The sequence below is a fragment of the Numida meleagris genome, chromosome 5 (assembly GCF_002078875.1).
Source record: "Numida meleagris isolate 19003 breed g44 Domestic line chromosome 5, NumMel1.0, whole genome shotgun sequence".
Lineage (NCBI taxonomy): Eukaryota > Metazoa > Chordata > Aves > Galliformes > Numididae > Numida > Numida meleagris.
The window spans coordinates 34,624,824-34,645,707 of record NC_034413.1 but is presented as its reverse complement, the minus strand read 5'-3'; the positions used below and the strand labels follow the sequence as shown (position 1 = coordinate 34,645,707).

General features: G+C 44.9%; 1 protein-coding gene across 8 annotated transcripts in view; it reads right to left on the bottom strand.

Annotated features, from left to right (window-relative positions):
- Positions 1 to 20,432, bottom strand: part of HDAC4 (histone deacetylase 4) — a 235,641-nt gene extending 215,209 nt beyond the window's left edge. For 5 of the 8 annotated variants that reach the window (XM_021400685.1, XM_021400689.1, XM_021400683.1 and 2 more), the window contains exon 1: positions 17,648 to 20,431. The gene's annotated coding sequence lies outside the window, so the exon portion shown is untranslated. Of the gene's footprint in view, positions 1 to 17,146; positions 17,277 to 17,647 lie in introns of those variants that run through there. The other 3 variants (XM_021400684.1, XM_021400691.1, XM_021400686.1) reach the window with 2 other exon arrangements.

Below are 20,884 nucleotides of genomic sequence, written 5' to 3'. Positions count from 1 at the left end.
TGCAATATAAACAGCACTGCACATGTGCCAGAATCACCGTCCAGTGCAAAAGGAAGTGAAAAGAACAGCAGCGACAAATAAGAAAGACTTAACTAATTGTGACTTTACTGAACCAATCCAAAGCTATTCATGGGCAGCAAACATACGTACGTCACTAGATTATTTCTGATAAAACTTCTCAAAAATAATTTAAAAAAATGTTTTCTACAGTTTCATAGTCATTTACTTCTTATGCAAAGAAACTCACAACTACAAATGTCCACAGCAAACAGATTTCTGAAGGAAGGTTGATTTTCCAAGGCTTTTTTCAGTTGTATTTCAAAGTCAAGTTAGTTGCTCACATGGATCTCCAGTGGCAGCCCTTGCACTTCAGTCATTTAAATCCAAAAGCTGAGGTACTAGACCAAACTGAAAATACAAGAAACACTGATATTACAGTACAAGTAAATATCCCTCTTCGCCCATTTCTAAGCTAAATTAGCTTGCACCTGCCACTATTAAAGCCTGGCCCTAGCAGAAGCCTGCAAGTTAAACATGCCTTCCTCACTAACTTTTACACCAAGGGCTACTGGGAAGAATATTCTTTTTGCTTATTTCACACAAAATTCTTCATGGCAACATCTACAGACACCTGCAGATCACCACTTTGATCAAAAATTACACTTCCTTTCAAAGCTGAAGGTGCCTCCTCTGTATCTTAAAAAGGAAAGCCTCAGGTCTTCCACAAGACACAACGAAACCCCCCAAGAAACTGTAGCTCTTCTCCTTCAGTGCAAGAAGCACAAATGAGTATAAACATTATTCCTACCTCCACAACTTTACACCAGAAGCAACATAAGTAAAGAACTGAAGCAGGGATCTGCTGGCATCTGCTCCATTTCTGGACCTTAACAAGTATTACTGTAGAGGCAGTGTTGCATAAGGTATCTCAAATAGACACACAAGTGGGAAAAAAACCAAGGGTTTGGAAGCAACAAAAGCTTTTGGAAAGAACAGTTTGCCCTGGCAGCCAGAAGGGCCAACCATTCCCTGGGATACAGAAGGCCCAGCACTGCCAGCTGGGCGAGGGAAGGGATTGTCCTGCTGTGCTCTGCCTGGTGCGGCCTCACCTCGAGCACTAGGGGCAGCTGGGTGACACAATGTCAGAAGCACATACAGCTATTGGACAGGAGCTGAGGGAATGGCATGAAGCTGTGTCAGCTGGGGGGGGTGAGGGAAAGGCTCTGCCCCAGAGGGCAGTGGGCATGGACCAACTCTCCAGGGCAGTGGGCACAGCCCCAAGCTGCCAGAGCTCAGGGAGCATTGGGACACCACTCTCAGGCATAGGGGTTGGGTTTGGGTGGTGCTGTGTGGTGCCAAGGGTTGGACTCTGTGATCCTTGAAGGTCTCTTCCAACTTGGGATGTTCTATACATCATAAGTGGGTCTAAATTCTCTGACATGTAACCCAAGTGTGTGAATATATCATCTTCAGGAGTCCCAGCAAATCTGCAAATAGCACCTCATGTTCAGCCTGCAGAAGCTCCAAGTTAAAGTGGGCAATGGCTTGGATTCTCCCCCACCTCCTTTTTAGCCAACACAGGTCACAGAAGAGCAATAGTTTGAGAAATACAACTGACTGTGTGTAAAACCTGGGAATATATAAATTTGCAGGATTACAGAACCCAACCTGACCAGCAAGACTCTGGCAGAGGGTCTGAAAGAGCAGGATGCTTCTGAGCTTGATCCAGTTTCTCAGCAAGAGAAGCAAGAACAAGCAGTCTCACAGATGGATCCGCGTGGGAGGGAGAAAGGATAAAAGTCTGCCTCGGGAGCCTGCTCCAGCTGCCACTGAAGCCTCGGAGGAGTTGGTACAAATTGGGCAGCTACCTATAAAAATCTACTCTGTCTTGGCCATTTCTGAAGCCCTGCTCTTCCCTCATTCCATTTTTCTCCTCCATCCTAGTATTACTGCACTTGAAAGAGTTCAAATCAGATAGCTCCGCAAAGCATTTAACAGAAGGTAGATTAATACCATCATATTAAGGACAACATTTGTCTTATTTTTCCACTCCTTTGTAGAGCACCCTGCACAAAATTCAGTAGCTACAATAATTTAAAAGCACAAGAAGCCAGAACTCTTTGGAAATACTTGATTGAGAAGTGATTAAAAAAAAAAAAGAGTATTAGTCTTAATCAAAGGCTCCTAAACAACTTTCTCAGTGCCCGGCAGGTTTTCTGACCAGCAGACAACAATCACATCTCTCCAACTGAAGCACTGCACCACAAGCACCGGAGGGGCTGAAGCTTCCCATCAATACCTGTGATTCAAATACGATGTTTCAACTCCAACATAAAGATGACCCTCACTTGTGCAATTTGAAGTTACTGCAACATTTTAAAATTTACCACTGTATCACCTGTAGCAATAAGCAGGACTAACACGATGGAAATAGCGTTACAAAAGGTGGAAGGAAAATACAGCGCTCACCCGGATCAGAAGATTTGGGGCTCGCAGGAAAAGGCTCCCACCAAGGAGGGATCTCCAGGAAGAGATCCTTCCTCAGGGGCAGTCAGCCCTTAAATGAGGCTGAAGAGGGGTGGAGCCTGGCTCCACCCCTTCTGGTTGCACAGGTGAATTGCCTTCACCTGTGCTCCCAGGGCTGACTGGGTCTTTCCTCCAGGTGCTCAATCAGTGGTTCAGGCCATGACTCAGCAGTTCCCATACAATCACCGTACTAAAATCACATTGTAACACTTCACCAGCACTGCTATCTCACTACCCTGCTGACCCAGCCACCATTTTACTGTTGACTTAACATTGCAGCTTTCAAAACAAGTCCAAAATGCACAGCTTCTTCACCTGCTCACGCATGCATACAACTCACAGCTTTTCTCTTTCCTAGTAGCATGGTACAGCCAAAAAAGGATCTTTAAGTAACTAGTCTTCAGAAACAACTGAAAATCTTCAGGTTTCCAACTGCATTTTCACTCCAGCTTAGATTTCTCAACTGCTGAAAATGTGCAAATCACAACTTTTTACCTAAAGTTGTTTATTTAAGCTTTCTTATATGGGTATATAGGCAGAGAGAAAAACATCTAACTTTACTCTCATTCACTTCAGCTGTTACAGCCCACATCTGAACTTCTTGTTCATTCTGACAAGGAATCAAAGTTACAGGTCACTAGCTGTGCCTAACCCATCTGGTCTACCAACATAAAATAGCTAAGTACATGTGTCATCAATCACTGTTAATTACTTCATTAACTTGAAAAAAATCTTATCTTTTTTTTGAAGAACAAACATTTTTTAAGGCTAGTCTAGCTTTTTCCTTTTTGTTGTTTTTTAATCAAATTCTGATTACTAAGAGAAAGCAATTTACAATCCAAACACTCAAGCAACCCTTCCACATAACTTGTGCAAATCTTTTGCCTAATAAAATATTTCAATGAGTTTCTTTGGAAGTGACTGCAATGCTGGTTTGAACTCCACTCTCACAGTGCACAACGTTAACCATGTAGTCTATTCCCAGCCAATTGCACCATGTTTGTAGTTGTGCCTTTTGTCATGCTCTTGGGAAGAAATGCACCTTAAGGTCTCCACAAACAAGGTGCATCATTTTCAAGCAGATATTTAGCAGTCTGCTATCCACCACAAAAATCATACAAAGAAAAACACTACAAATCTTCACACATTTTGGTCTACAATATGGATACTCAGGTATACTTGGCAAGGAAGAAAACCTATGCCATCATGCTAATAGCACAGACCAAAATTAGTCAAGATGTTCGATGCAAATTTACCCTGCACGCCGGCTACAGCTCAACTTATTCAACGGCAGCACGTTCTCTTCCACAAAAGCTAGAAATGACAAAGATTTTGTGTTTTATTGCTTCTTTCTTGCAGTGAAACATTTCTTCTATTTCATTACTTCATTTCTTCTTACATGTTAATATTAATAACAAAACACACCTCCCACTGCAAAGCAGTAATCCAGGAGCCTTCTGCATTTGGGGGCACAGCTAGAAGCTGTGCTAGAAGACACAACTCCTGATTGCAATTGTTCCTCCATTTCTGAAGGAGTGGGCACATCACTGAGCCTAATTACCCCATTTTTCCCAGCGCCAGATCTTGCTGCATGGCAGCTTTACACTGTAGTAAGAAAGATGGACAAGAAGGTGGAAGTCTTCTGAACAGGAACCATGTCTCTCATGTCCTCCACCTTCCACAAATTGGCATCAGCCCTATCCAACTTCTGGTGCTACTTTACCATTTCTTCTTTTAACATGCCTCTGTTTTCCCATGTGGTATGGCATGTAACTGTACTGCATTACTTGCATAGCTTTTCTCAAAGGATTTTCCAACATGACATCATTCATCCCCAAATTTTATATGAAGAGTATATAGGATATTGCATTGATCAAAACCTAGAGCTTTGCCTTCAAAGTGCTTTCCTCAACTCCGACCTCTCCCCCCGCCCCCAGAGGAACACAAGGTAGTTCTATGCACACTGTTCAGTCTCTCGCTGAACTGCAGGAACATGCCAGCCACCCAACAACCAGCAGTCATCATTAGAAGATAAAGCAGAGATATACCCTCCTATGCACAGGAACTCCAGGCTTTTCCTCTCACTCCATTTTTAATTGCAAGTTATGCTCTCTCAAGCCACAAACATGTCCAGAAGGAAAAGTTAACACCATCACCAGACAAATGTTAATTTGCACGATGAAGTAAAATAGGGTTAAAACTGTAATAACTGACAGCACTCTTTAATAAAAACTTGAATCTTCAGTCAAAAATTTCAAGCTCACGGCCAACAAGCAATAACTACTGTAGCATGTGCAAGGAAGGAACAACTGGCACAAGAACTAGGACATACTTCGTGGACTGATGCAGTACCTGCCATGAGGTTTCTTTTTTGTGTATCTTAAAACACTGCCAGCTGCCAGTTGAGAAGACTTCAGCTCCCTACTCTCAAGGAAGGCTTAAATCCCCACCTTCTTATGCAGGGATTCACATTTTGTCAAGTTTCTGTATCTATCCTATTTCATCTAAGGTGCCGTAGATTACAATTTATACTGCTCTTCTTGGCTTTATACACTGAACGACAATTTTCGTCTCCGTAAGACAGGGAAGGAATTCAGCAAAGCAATTTAAATGCTGTTTTGTCTCTCTTCAGTCTTCACTGTCAATTATTAGAGTATCATAGCCCAAACTTGAAGTCTCCCGGGATTTGGGTTTTTGCACCTTTGCATGCTTTTAGATATCCTCCTCATACTGCCATGCTCAGTTTCAGCTAATGCACCACCAGGAATTGCTTGGCTTTCACAAAGAGCAGCCACATGCCACCAAAGCTGTGCCGAACAGAATTTCCTTCACTTTCTACCTCCTATGTGCAATACTCCAAAACAGAGACATGAGGGAATGCAAGACATTTGCAAAATTCCTGGCTTTGTTGTTTTTAATGATAACCTGGAAATACCTTGTGTCCCCACAAACATAATGATTAGAAAATTACATTGTGCAAGAGGAAAAAGCAGTCCAAGAGCCAATGCTAACACTTCAGTCTCCTTCTGTAGGACGTCTGAGAAAATGCAAAGTTAGTCATGGTACGCTACTAAAGACAGACAACTACTTTGGATTTTAGTATTCTCTGAAAACATATGTTTTGGTGCCAGTTTTAAATTCTAGCAACCTCAGACACCGCAAAGCAAATGTGCCTCTGTCACCTCAAGACATTCTGCATGCAAAGCATGCTCCAAGGCTAGAGCAATGGGATGTAGATTGCAAGAATTTATTTCTGAAATAAAATGGAGATAAGATCAAGCAAAAAGGAGCAGAGGCTGCTGACAGATCTGCATGCACACAAGCCAGTAAATATGCAAACAGATAGGCATTTCTACCGAGTGCAAGAAACCAATAACATGTGAAAACTACTTCAAGTCCACTAAAATATACTACATTAAAGAGAGCTACACAACCTCAACAAGACATTCTACAGAACAGTTCACCTCGACCAAGGCAAGCTTCTTGTTCAGGGGAATACTGAGCTATTTTGGGGGTAGAAAATCTAGTTCAACTCTGAATATCACAGTACTTATGTATTACTCTGGATGTTTACCTTTTGCCATTCTCATTTGGAAGTACACAAAGGAGTCAACATAAAGCTGTAAAACAACCTGACAAAGCTGCCTCAGGAAAGAGCTTCTTGCCCAGAAGATGAAACAGTGAATTTTGCAAGAGATTTCAGAGAGAGGGGAAAATAAAGGCTGTATTGACTGCTCATCCCTGAAGACTGACCTTACAGAGCTAGTGCTGAAGTCTACGTGACTTGGTAGCAGATAATGTCAGAAGCGAAGAGCTGTTTCCAAAAGGTGATACTAGGACATCCATCTGCTGTTCTTGAAGTTTGAGAGGAAGAGACACCCAACAAACGTATTATGTATTATTATATAAATGTATATTATGTATCTATAGATACTGGAGCCAAAGAAAGCATTTATTTTCATTTTCACTTCACGTTACCTGCTTACCACCTTTGAACCAGAGAGACAAACTCAGGAGCTGGGTTTGCATACAGCATGAGATGCATCTTGCATTTTGTAAGCCAGAGAGTGCCAGTGAGCGAATGCAGCTCTTAACTACTGCAGTGGGGTATGAACTCCGCTTCGGTAATGAGCCTGTTTTCTAAGGGAAGAAAAAAGCATTTCAACTGGGATACCTGCTTGACAGCCCTCGGCCTCTTTTGGGACAAAGTGCAGAGGGATGTCAGCTACCTGGCAAGCATAGGGAGCACAGAAACTTCAGCAACTGTCAGTATCAAACAGTAAGCACACAGAAAAGCTGAAGTACAAAAGAAAAATAGACCTTCTTTCCAAGCTAAGTCTCCCACATACGGCACAACAGATCAGAAACAACTTCTCAGCAATGTAAATCTCTGCAGAGAGATGAAAGCAGCCTACATCTCCTCAAAAGCAGGAGCTTCAGCCAGCAGCAAGGCTTCACATCTTCACCTACAAATCTCTGCAGAGCAGCAGTACACCACAGGTAGCACTCAGCACCACACAAAGCACTGGAGCTCCAGCTTAGGACAACAGGTGTGCTGTCAGTGAGGCTAAATGGAGACTCGAAGGATTGTGAGGACCTGCTCAAGGAGACAAAATCCACAGAGTGAGGAGTGCAAGGGACAAGCAACAGCAAAGTGCTGGACCACTACACCTGCACGCAGGCTGTGCTCTCTCTATCAACAGTCACCCCAAAAGATGTCACTGGAAGCAAATTCCCTGCTGCCAAGAAGGCACTTGATGACACAGCCAGCTGTCGTCCTCACTCAGCAGACTCCTGCAGCTGCAGGAAGATGGTACCTTTTCCTATGCTTGCTTGATTTTCACACCCACATTTGTTGGTTGGATACAACATATGCTCTGAACTCAGTTATCTGCATTCAGTGGATGCGATAATTTAGGTTTTCGTTGTCAGTGTTAAGAACGAGCCTCAGAGCTATACACTGAGGCCCTGGAATTTAAATATACGATAACACTGTAAATAAAAGGAAACAAAATCCTTAAGGAAAACCTTTTTACATGCCAGATCAGTTCCCAGTAGTAACTGCTGTGCTTTGACAAGAGATAAATATTTACAGTCTTGAACAGAGAACACCTTGTGTTGCAATACTCGGAATGCAAGCCCCACTGGTACACTGTATGCTCAAGTTATTTTGATGATTTTTTTTTTTAAACAATCTGAGTATCTGCAAGCACACACATTGTTCATTTATGCTACCAAAATGAAAGCCCAAAGATAAGTCATACAGAGAAACTGTCAAAGATACCAAATCAGGAGCTGATTTTCACAAGAAGAGACCTCGTCCCCAGAAGAGGATTTAGATTATTTACAGCAAAAGTCTAAATTATCACCAAAAACGTGGTTTTTAGATTTGATTTTAAAAATTACAGCCTACCTCGCTCCTCTTAAACATTGCTCCAGTGAACACAGATGCTGGAGATTTCTCTTAGAAGGGCAAAAAGACAATAGGTAGGGAGTCCACATCTAACTCTTTGGCCTGGGTTACAGCACGCTAGCAGTATTCTCAGAAAGAGGGACACACAAGCTCAGGTAATAGTTTGTTCAGGTATTCAGCTTGCTTCCCAACATCCCAGCTTGATCAGCTGCTTCCAGCAAAGGAAAGAATTTGGAGAATGTCATTCAGAGTGACACTTGGGGGCTATAAGGAGGAAGGGGACAGACTCTTTAGCAGGGTCTATTGTAAAACGACAAGGGAAAATGGTTCCAAACTAAAAGAAAGGAGATTTAGGTTGGATATAAGCAAGAAGCTTTTTACAATGCAGGTGATGAGGCACTGGCACAGGCTGCCCAGAGAGGTGGCAGATGCCCTGTCCTTGGAAGCATTCGAGGTCAGGCTGGATGGGTCTCTGAGCACCTGATGGAGCTGTGGGTGTCCTTGTTCACTGTAGGGGAGTTGGATCAGATGACCTTTAAGGGTTCCTTCCAACTGAAAAGATTCTATAATTCTGTGAAAGTATACAATTGGATATCCTGCCAACAAGGAGGGATGATAAACTCCACGCAAAGAAGATGCTCTCATTTCTAGTGTTACATGGACACGTCTTAAGTTACTTGGTTTTCCTGCCATTTAAAATTAGGTAAATACCTGATTAAACAGGATGCTTTTTTTCCTATACTATCTATGCAGTCCAAACTCCAATTTCAAACACGATCTACACAGATAGAGTCCAGTTTAGCTGTAACACTACAGGATTTCATGTCTGCAGTCTAGTACTCCTTACCCAACTGCTACCTGGGCTTCAGGGGCACAACCTTTGCAGTGTGGCAGCCTGGCTGCTAGTAGGCTTCCAGAAGAGTTTGATGTCTATCTATGAGTCTCAGTTTTCTTACTTCTCCCCTTACAGTACAACTACTGCCTCATGCAGAACTTTCCTGCCTTGACCTCACTTGTGCCGCAGTCAGCACTACTCTGTGATAACTATCTCCTCAGTCAGTCAAGCATGAATTTTCATTTGTTCCCCTGCTTTCAGCATCCCCATACTTCAGTTTATTTTTAGAACAGCATTTTCATAGCAAAGACCAGAAACAGCACACTTTCACTGCCAAACAGAATTCAGCAGAGATTTCTCATACTGTCACTAACTGGCAGAAGGATGCTTTAGTCTGATGGCCTCCAAAAACTGGTACTAGCTGAAGGTCTGCCATCCAACAGCACTGCCTAACCCCAGGCACTGAGGAGGATTGGACTCCCCCCAAGGAACATCAGCTTCCTTTGCACTTGCCATGCTGTGGGCCACACACAAGCACCAGGTACCGCCACCACCTACCTTTGTTTATAAGGCATAAACTAATGCAGAGAGCAAGAGAAAAAAAAACAACCACACACAGTCATGGAGGTGAACAAGACCACAACCTGTGTAAATCCACCTGAAAACACCACAGAGCGCTCATAAAACTATGTAGTACAAGTCTTCCCTATTTGCAATGGCAATCTTTCTGTAGGTATACTTGAAATGCTACACTTTGCCCTGTATCACATTGATCTGTACATAAGCCTTTTCTGTACGGATCCAGAAGCATCCGCCTCTTCCCATTACATCAGGTTTGTTAATTCAGAAAAACTCAGATTGCCTTTAGCTGTTACACGTTCCATGCACCATTTCACAGGTTTAACAAAGCTTAAAGCATTTTTTTCTAATGCTACAACTTCATTCATAATTATGATGAAGCCCATCAAATGCTTCATGCTTAAGGCACTTGGAGCAGATGAGGCAGCAGCCTCCTTCCCTCCAAGGATGAAGAAGAGCGCAGTGGAAGGATGGATAAGCACAACCCTCAGCAAAGCATTCACCACCTACCACGTGCAACAGAACAAACTCCCTGCTGTTCACTTCTGAAGGATTAGGGAGATAAGCAATCTCTCTTCCAGGCTAAGCATTCTGTGAATGACAGTGTTCATTCAAACACTAGCTAGTGGAGGCTGAAGAAGAAAAAATAAAATAAAATAAATTTTCTCCCAATCAAAGTATTACCATTGGATTCAAACAAAAATCAGCCTAGAAGAAGGGATAAAGTGCATAAATTAATTTCCTGTATGGATTCTGTTATTTTAGGAGATCCATTTACATCAAATAGATGAGGAAAAACTGAAATGCAAATGCAGAGCCAACATCTGTTCCAATCCATTGGAAGAATCAATTACCAGCAGGAAATCTCACACCAGGCTCAAATAAACCTGACTGCATGAGGCCTTTCATTTCACCTTCCCTTTCTCTTCATCACAGACTGAAGACAATACACCTTTTTGAGCATATTCGCTACTAATCACATGTGGTTCTCCCTATGTCACAGTGCCTGTGAGCAGTAGCAGCATTAAATTTGCAAAGCTTCGGTTAGTCTGTGGCACCAATCACTGCCTACAGCAGGGGTGAAGGTTACAGAAATCTAAAGGCTTGTTGACCAGCAGTAGAAAACAACAGCAGGCTTTCTGCTTTGTACATGGGTGCTTACAGCCCAGCAAAGACCTTGCTGGCATTATAGGCACCCATTTCTTCCACGGCAACAGCACAAACTGCACTGTAGGAAACCACATCATCTCCTCAGAAATCTCCTCCTGCTGCAACAAAGCAGCAGAAAATTCTATCTTACAACCTTCTTACCACAAGAGATATGCTCCAGTATCTTCTGAGATACCCCAGAAAAATGCCTGTGCCTTTTCTCTGAACAGCCTAAAGAAACAAGCCAAGCTGCCCAGCAGGGCATCCACTCTGCTCTTCCACCGGAGTCCAACCTCTGTTTCGGAGCCCTGCTACCTTGTTCCTTCCAGGACTCAGAGCAGCCCCCTGCAGACTCAGCCAAAGCTCTAGGCACAGCAACTTGTTCAACATCTATGCTGGCTAAAGAAGCAACTTTTTGGTTGTTTCATTTTGGAGAAATGAGTTGCACCTATCTAGTGCTCTAAAATATTATCCAGCTTGCTAGGAATTTCAACTTTACCTACTAATTCTCCCTCTAGGGCCTCCCTTGCCCAATAGCCAATGTCTTCCCTTCCCACTGGTCCTTGGGAAATGGACAGCCTTTACATCCTTTTTTCCAGTATGAGTGATCCCACCAGACATGAAGGCTGATGTTCCCATTCTCCTCACCCCACCTCCACTCAGACCAGCCAGAAATTAGATAACTGTAGCATACAAGGGAAAAATGTAAGTTTGAACAACACTCCCTCTCCAAACCCTTGCTGGGAACAGCATACAACAGAATCCATTCATTGTTTCAGGCTTATGTTTTGGAACCTTTTCTAGGAGCAATGCATACGAATGGGAAGTTTTGTCAGCACAACACGAAAACTAACTGGAACGTTTTTCTACTGAGCAAACGTAATGCAACTGTGTAAGCTATTTTAATATAATTTAATGCAATAAAAATACACTAACCTACTATAAACAACTCAGCGAAAGCTGCAGGCTTCCCCTTTTGTTGAGGTGATATGAAATGGGAAGAAGAATTGGGAACAAAACTGGAAGAATGGAGAACAGAGCAACATGCTCATCTATCTTTAATCTTGAGCAGCAAACTGGAAGATCTGCTTATTCAGCGTGAAACTCGAGGATATGGATGCAGACACAGCCGTGATGCTGCACCTTCCCTTCGCAGGCTGTAGGCACAGTGGCACAGGCCAAGGCACCCTGCAGTCCCACTTACCCACTGGGGACAGGCCCACGATCACAGTTAGCTCTCAAATTTAAATTAATGCAAATTATATCTGCCAACTAATGCTATCTTGTGCGTTTGACAAATGCAATTTGATTTTACATAAAGCAAGTCATAGTATGCTAACGTTCGGCGAATTTAACAGTAATTAAGTCTTGGTGACAAGCACATCATTAATGCACGGTTTCTTTGGAAAATAAATCAATAAACTAAATTATTTCCTACACGTGAAACATTAAGATTCTTCACTACTCATAATAGATAAATGGAATTAACATTAATCAGATGTCAGTGTTTACCAAGATGAAAGAACGAGATGCTTTAAAAGGCCAATTAACACACAGCACAGTTACACTGTTAGTGCCCAGATTTTAATCACCTATACATTAACTTATCCTACATGACCATGTAAAGCAAACACTTACAATACAGTACTTCATTCATTTTGGCAACCCTGCCTGTGGCAGAGGGGTTGGAACCTTATGATCTCTAAGTTCCTTTCCAACCTAAGCCATTTTATGATTCAGCAGCTTACTGACTCATTATAAAACATACTGATACACACGTCCATGAGAGGTCAAGGACGCCAAACTCAAAGGAAACAAGAGCCACCAAACCTCAATGTGACTGCCAGACTGTGCACACAGGATCCCCAGTGTGCCACATCACCTCCTGGATATCAGCACTGCAACACTTCATCAAACCCTACAGGCCTGCTTGAGCCACTGATGCCTCAAGGCAAGGCACCATCCCTTCCTCAGCCGCTGACAAGCCCCAGGAGCTGACACATCACCTTCACCCTCTGTCTCCAGCTCCTCCCAGTAACCTTCTGGCTTCCTCCTGGTCCTACCAAGCTAAACAAATGGCTTCAAGTTGTGCCAGAGGACATTCAGGTTGGACATTTGGAGAAGAAATTTTTCCTAAAGAGCACTGAGGTGCTGGAATGAGCTGCCTAAGGAGGCGGCTGAGTCACCACCCCTAGAGGTGTCAAGAAACATTTAGATGTTGAACTGAGGGACATGGTTTAATGGAGAAATATTGGTGGTAGCTGGATGGTTGGATTGGTTGATCATGGAAGTCTTTCCCAACCTTGGTGATTCTATGATTTTAAATGGCTGCCTTGGAGCATTCTTAGAGTTAGAAACCATGAACAAAGTCTTACTCAGAGGAGAAAGAGGTTTCTCATTAGCCTAGGATCCAATTTTCAAACTGCAATTTTTCAGTTTTTAAATACTTCTTGTGTCTGAAACAAACATTCAATCATTTCATGAGTGCAGGTGGCTGTGTGTGCCCACGACCACAACTCAGCACACATTCCTCTGCACTCATGGACGGCAGCATAAGGCAGATTTTCATCAAACTTTTCTGAGATAAAATCCAACATTGATTAAGATGTGACCAGTAATGAATGCCACGCAAAAAGATTCAAGTTTTACAGAGGCAGGCCAAGCTGTAATTCCTTGCAAACGGAGAACCACAGAAGCGTTCCAAGAGAATTTACACTGCTCTAATTGTTCCTCTTTTCAACATCATTTTACAACTTCTGTGTGCTTCCCTGCTTCTCTGTCCCCACTTCTCTTACCTATTTTTACCCCTCTGAATTCTCTGAAATTCTCTAAGTCATTATTCTTTAAGACAGCCAGAAATGCAGGTCTGTTCGTTCCCTCCCCTTCTCCCAGCTTAAACTGCCCAGAGTCTTCCCAGTGAAGGAGTACTGCCCAAAATCTGCTTGCTATTCAGGCAGTCCTCACAATGACAAGAAGCACTTCATGAATCATCTGTTACATATTGCCTTATCAACATGGTCCGCTGCACGAGAAAGTAAACACTTCAGTTTTCTGCATAACATAATCAATATGTGAGTGGCATTAATTACTATAGCAGTTTTAAGATCCCTCATCCAAGGTCTCAAATGCAGCAGATAAGAGACTGCTGTTTCTCAACTTACACAGTTTGAGGCAAAATGATATTTTCAGTTTTGCTTTTTTTTTTTTTTGGTGGTTGTTGTTTGTAAGTCTGAAATCAGCAAGCTGAGGAGAACCAGGTTCCTTTCATCACTGTAGAGAATTGATGTGCTCAGACCTTGAGAACCAGTAAATGGAAAACATGGATTAACTACAAGGGAAGCAGATGCAAAACTTAAGAGCAGTTTTGAATTAAGTGACAAGACACATCCTGACAGCTTCTCTGTCCAGTGACATACATTTAACAAAATAAGCTCCAGGTATTCTAGTAGGAATCTGATAGAATATAAATCCAACGGCTGGCTTTGCAGACCGAGTAGCAGGACTGAAAAAACAGGTTACGGAAAAATGATGGGACACCTAGAAACAAGCTACAGATAAGCTGGGAAAGCAGCAAAGCAGAAGGAGACACCACCAAGGAGGCCAGCAGGAAGAGTCAAGAACACTTGGCAAATATGTAATGAAGATCATTATCACTATTCAAATAATACTTTAAATTAATATTTCTTTATGGTCTGTAACCGGCTTGGTAGTTTGGAACAGGCTAGCAGCAAATACCACTCAGCAAATAAAATGTTCTGGTACGTGTTCTGGTACATCTGATCATGTGCACCAACCATAAATAGAAGACACGTGAAAAGAAAGTCCCAAGAGTTTGAAGAGTTATGTTACATACGCATTATTATATGCATTTACACACCAGTATTTCCAGTAAATACAAATACATGTACCACCAAGGTGCACAATGCAGCCATTTCATTAGCCGGAAAAGGACAGGAGACCAGAAGAGTACTTTCACCCTATGATTAAGTCAGCCCAGCTGGGTCCTGAATGTTGAGGGTTTCAGACCCTGCAGAGAGTGTCTCTCAGCACACACTTGGCCACTTAACCCAGACAGCACATGCTGCACTTAAGCAAACTCAAGGACTCATTTACTGTGATATTACAAAGGCATGGCACACAATAAGCGTTCTAGGAATGCAGCCCAAAGGTGCTGAAAAACGAAGGCAGTGGTCTTTCAGCACGGCATGCCCAGTGTTCAGCCAAGCAAGAACACAAGCACCTCATGCTGTCAGCCCACAGTCCTTGAGGTTAGGCTGTGCAACAAGTTCTAAAGGACATTCAGTGTGCAAATTCCTTTTAGCGTAAGCTACATGGTAAGTGCATGGTGAGCTCTTAGTCATTCTCAGCTCTGGAATGAAAAAGATGACCTGGAGTATCTGACCCTGTCATATACTACGTATGCGGTGGAAACGTTCTTCCTCAGTGCTTTGTTTTATCCGGTTTGGGGTATGTTCATGCAAGAAAGGCTGTAGCTGCCTTGGAACTGGAAACCCACAAATGATCACAGAGGGAAAGCTTCAGTCATTGCACCAAGCTTCTGAATCCCAGAGGCATCTTCAGATGGCTTTAAAGAAGTCTGCTCCAGGGAGCAGCAAGCCACTTCAAAGAGATTAGAAGGGCAACATAATCTAAACTCATGGGCTCCTGTTCAACTTTACCTCTTATTCTCACTAAGCCTCGCCCGTGCAGGTCACCGTGTGGTTTAACACTGCAGGCTGGAACCAGCTCCACCTTTCTGGCAGCCCGTAACCAGGCAGCTCCCATGCTTCCACCTCTTTTTGCTTAATTCTTTCTTCAGTTTCATTCTTTTTGCTCATAAGCCAACAACTCACTCCCACCAACCACGTCACATACTTGGGGCACAGAACCCGCTGCCCCCCGAACCCAGCTGTACAGCTCAGACCTGCCTACACATCACAGAACCATTAAGACTGGAAAAGACCTGTAAGATCATCTAGTCCAACCATCCACCTACCACCAATATTGCCCACTAAACCACGATACTCCACAGCTAGCAACTGTATGTAAGCAGAGATGGCAAAGAAAACCACAGAGCTGAACAACTTTGCAGGGCATCATGCTGTACGGATACACACTTCTGAACGGGAAGGGCAGCTCCTGTGCAAAGGATGAATGCTGCCATTCCGTGCTTCCGTACCATTCAGTAAAGAACAAATTCCTCAGGTCATTTTCAAAATGCAATTCCAGCTGTTCTAATGCATCCTCTCTCCAAAGCCAGATCCTGAAGCAAAACCCCAAAGAAATTCAAGAAGAGAAAGATAAATTTTAAAGATTTTAAGATTTTTAGAATCATTATTTCCCTCCCTAAATTCAGCCAATTGAGAGTACAACTTAATGTCAGCGATGAAACCTGTCAGGTGCACATGCTGAAGCATGTCATTCACCCATGGAGAGAAGCAGAGAATCCTGGAAAGCCATGCCATGCACATTTTGCTTTGTACAGAAAACCTGCAGTGCTGAAAACTTACTCTTTCTAACTGGGTGGCATTTTACAGTTCCAAATGTAATTGAGTGAGCACATCACCATGGTGACGGTAGAATTCTGCAATAACTTTGGAGCCTTATAATTGCTGTATATTTGTACACAAGCAGCTGAGTTTTCTTAATTCAGTGCCCTCTTAACTCTTTATGAGAGGCCGCGGAGTGACAAAGGTGGCCTTTTGGATGGGAACTCCACACAGCAGCACTGGAAACATCAGAAGTCAGCGCAGAGGGGAAAAAAAAAAAGGAAAAAAAAAGCAGCCTTGCCAAGAAGCAGATTATTACGTAAACTTCAGAGCTCCTTAGCTTTTAGAAATGTCACTGTTATCAAAGTCTAATTCAGATAATTAACTTCAGGTAGCTTTTTGGCAGGGAACGCAGCCCCAGCTGGAGGCAGCCCGTGACAGCAGCACATCGTCGCGCCGTTAGCAGGACGCGAGCATGGCACAGAGCTGAGGACAAGCACGGAGCACCCAAGCAGCGTGCCCCGTCCGACCCAGCACACCCGCACCTTTCCCCTCACTTCAGGGGAGCGTTTCTGGGGCCGGGGAGCAATGACACGGTGTGAGCTGTGCTGGGAAACGGGCGTCTGCCGTGACGAGCCGGGTTGGTGCCAACCTTCGGAGGCAAGCTGTCGACAAGCAAGCGGCAAAACCTTCCCCTATCATGCCCCAAACAATTACGCAAGTGCTTTGAATAAAAGGGCGGTTCAGCTCCCTCCGTAATGCCAAACATGCCCTACTACAATAGCAAATAATCGCTCCGCAAACACATTCCCCTGCTAAGAGGCCACGCTGCGTTCGCCACGCCGCTCGAAGATAACGCTGAGCATCGTTCTGACAAATTCCTGCAGCAAAACCCGCACCGGCGCTCGGCAGCACCTCCCTTACGCAGTGCCACGCGCGTTACAAGCGATTTTTTTTTTTTTTTTTTTTTAAAGTTAGGACCCCAACATCGCCGCACAAACCTTGTCCCCCAGACTAGAAAAACAGCATTTTCGGGGACTGCCACCAAACCTGGGGCGGCGGGGCCGTGCGGGGCCGAGGAGGCTGCCCGGCGCCTCCTCGGCCCCGCACGGCCCCGCTGCCCCCGGCCCACTCCGCCCCGGCCCCGCCGCTCACCGCTGCCCGCATCGCTCCGCGCCGAGCCCCGCGCGGCTCCGAGGCGGCGCCGTTGCTGCCGGGGGTGGGAGGAGCCGCGGCCGCCCGCGAGGGGGTGTGCCCAGCTAGGAAGCACCGCCCCCTTGCCTCATTCACAAAAAAAAGCCAGCACCGCCGCACCTCACCGCTGCCCGAGGGATGGCGCGTGGAAGCCACACCCCCTCCTGGCTCGGAGCCCAATCGCGTCGCGCAGCGGCTCAAATCCAGCCGCCAATACCACGAGGGCGAACGCGATTGGTGTAGGGAGCTGCCCGTCACCTCCCTCCTGCGGAACCCTCCGCGCCGCACGGCCGGAGCCTAGAGGAAAACAGCCACGCGCCGTCGAAGCCTTAGGGAGCCGCGGGGAGGCCCGGGCCGGGATTAAAAGCCGACGGGCAGAAACGCGCGCAGCCTTAAGACGCCGCGCGGCCGGCAGCAGGGCCCCGGAGCGGCCCGGCCTGGGGAGAGGCGCCGCGTACTGACCTGGGTGACGGCGGGAGAAGCGCAGAGCCGTGCGGTGAGGGCCCGACGGTGGACACGGGCGGCGCGCGCGCCACCAACGGACTCAGCCCGTGACGGGATCCGCCATCTTGGAATTTTTAGATGGAGAGTCACGTGGTGCAACCATTTTTCCCGCCGGCCAATCAGGAAGCGCGGTTTATTTATAGCTGCGGCTCCCTCTTTTCTCTTCCCCCCGCCTCATCCCGGCTGGGCGCGCAACGGGGTAAGGGAACCAATCGGCTCTTAGCCGCGCCCCTCCGCACGTCGCCTAGGTGAGGGCGCGGGGCGCGGCCCGGCTGCGGCCGTTGGGCGCCGTCCGTTGGGCTTCTCGGGAGCCCCGTCCCAGAGTGGCGCGGCGCTGTTTTAAATAGCGACTGAATCACTGTGTGAAAAGTAGAACGAGGAGAGCATCATTCAAAATACAAATATTTGCCTGAATGGACAAGAATTAAAAAAAAAATAAGAATCGTTCCGTGCGCTTACCTCTTCCATGCTTTCCTAGCAACCATGCATCATGTGATTGATTTCCCTGTTTCATGAAGAATTGCCCCATTTGCCTCTGTCAGCCTGGCTTCCCAGGAGAGGTGCTCCAGCCCTCAGATCATCCCCGTGGCCCTCCTCTGGACCCACTCCAACAGCTCTGCATCCTTCCTGTGCTGGGGTCCCAGGTTTAAGGTGTTTTGCTGTTCTGCCTTTGATAGGCCAATGCCCAAAATGAAGAGGACATGCTACAAGCATTGCTTATCATGGGAAAGAAAATATTTTGGCATCTGTGTAAGCTGGTGCTGGAAAGTTCAGCCTGGGGATGGCCTGGAGGCATGCTCTGCATGAGGAGCTGACAGCCATCTCAGGCGTCACTGAAGAGATAGCCAGCAACCAAGGAAGCCTAAATCTCAAATGCCACTACATCAAGTCTTCTTCTTCTTTCCTTTTTTTCTGATAGCTGTTAATGTTTATTTTGAAGGTGAGCCACCATGCTGGTCCCAGAAGGAAAGAGCGTTCTGTTCTGCTCTGAGGTGAAGGCCGTCTGTACAGTTTTCAAAACCCTCCTCTCCATCCAAGTTCAGCTCCCAGGGGATACTTGTGCTTCACATAGGTGGAGCCCTTGGTTTACGTGGAGTTGAAGGAGTCAGTGGTCCAGGCATGGACATGTTGTCTGCTCTCACACATCTTAGGACACTCAGCGTCCTGGAGCGCTGTCACTGCCACACTCAGAGCCTATTGAATGCATAGGGACTTCCCACTCAGCTTTCAAGGAGTTCCCTGACATCCTTGACTAAGGCACTATAAACTGCAACTTTTCTACTTGTATGCAGCCACCCCAGCGCACTCCTGATAGTTTTGATTAATTGACTCTTGCTAAATTGCTTTTAAGTTTCCAGATTTTCTTTAAAGAAAAAAAGGACTCCTGTAGTTCAGCCATCTGGATTTACGTAAAATCTGGGACCTGAAGGGAATTGCTAACAACTTTGTCCCTCCTTCATAATTTACAACTATATCATAGCATATAATCACAGCTCTTTTTTCTCCTTTATTTTTTTCTGAGATGTTTAACAATTACAAAGTCATTTGAAAGGGCCACTCCTCTAAAAATCATATTGATTTGACCCCTATGGTTGCTTCTCTTTCCATGCTGTGAATAACATACTTGCTTCTTGGCAGAGGTTGGAATTAGTCTGACAGTTCCATCAGCAAAAGCATCCCATTAAGTCCAGCTTTCCTGTCTTATTTATTTTTAAGAGATTAATTTATTAGCAGCAGTTTAGAACAAACATTACATTTTGATTGTTTTAAGCTTAAGCCTACAGGCAGCACAGCCTGCCTGGTAGAGGGCCTGAAGTTTGGGGATATTCTCACTTCAGTATGTGTCTAAGGATACACTGGTATGAAGAGCACCACCTCTGCATAGAGCTAAAGCCCTTTTTGTCTCATTTTTACCATATACTGGCTTGTGGGCTTGTTTGTTTGTTGTTCTTTGGTCAGTGAGGTTTTAGGTTTCCTTCTATGGTCGTTCTGCTATCTTTATTCAGGGCCAGTTTGTGTGCTCACGTGTATGTATATCTGCGTGTATAAACAAGCTTCTAAATTATTTTAAAGTGTCCAGAGACATGTGGGTGCAAGTGCTTTAGGTCTAGAGGCTCACAAGTGCAGACTGTGCAGCCAATAAGGTAATATTCGCATATGCCACAAGCTGCCCAGTGGCAGCGGTGGCCATGGCAGGACCCACGTGTGCACAGCTGGGTGGCTGCCTGCCCTCTCCTGAGGATCCCCATTCCTGGGGCAGTTGCTAGGTGCTTTGCTCACTGACATGCTTCCAGCCATCGCTTTGCCTAAGTGGTCCCTGCAACATCTACACCTAGCAGTGCCCCCCAACTTGTCCCCTGAACGCTCTCCTGCAGCTCTAAGCTGCAGGCCTCTGCAAGCTGCATCTGTCACCTCCAATGCCTTCTGCATGGCTGAAGGTGTTTTAAGAAGATGAAAGAAGAGAAAGAAAATTGCACCCTTAAAGTTGCCATGGAGTGTAAGTTTTATCTTCCAAATTTGATTGATGCGGTACTTGTGGCCGTGGGTGTGAATGTGTGTGTCTATTAATATCCAGTCTAGGGTAACCTGTGCATAATGACAGAAAATTAAACCCTGCCATTGTTCCTTTAAACTGAAATTCAGACACGAGCAAGAAAAAGTGTTCTTCCTATATGTTAAATCTGACTGTATATAGTATAGTCTGCTTTTACTGTGATTGCAGCTGAAAAGTTTACTTAAAAGCCATTTGAATTAAAATAAAAAATTGGAGAAAAAAACTGGCAGAGCTAATTCATAAAGACTGAAATAAAATGCAATTACAGAGCTTCCCGCCTACCTCCACCTCGTCTCTACCTGAATTCTACTTCTTGTTTGTCAAAAAAGGTTCCATTTTTTGATGTTCTTAAGCAGGTAACTTCCATCACAATGCTCCAGCTCATTTCCCTCCCCAGTAACAGCGATCTGGAGAAAGTAAAAGAGGGTCTCTCAGCTTTCCATCCTAATGCTGCCCCTTTCACCACCTCCTCAGCCAGAAAAAGAACATCAACTTAGGGAGAAAGCCAGCAGAAACTTCCTCTAGAGCCTTGCCACTGAAGAGCAACACCTACTTCAAGCGCCAGTGCCGCAGTCAAGCCCAGACACAAATGTCCATGTGTGGATTGCTTTCTCTTCTCCTTCCTGATCAGCTAGGTGCCA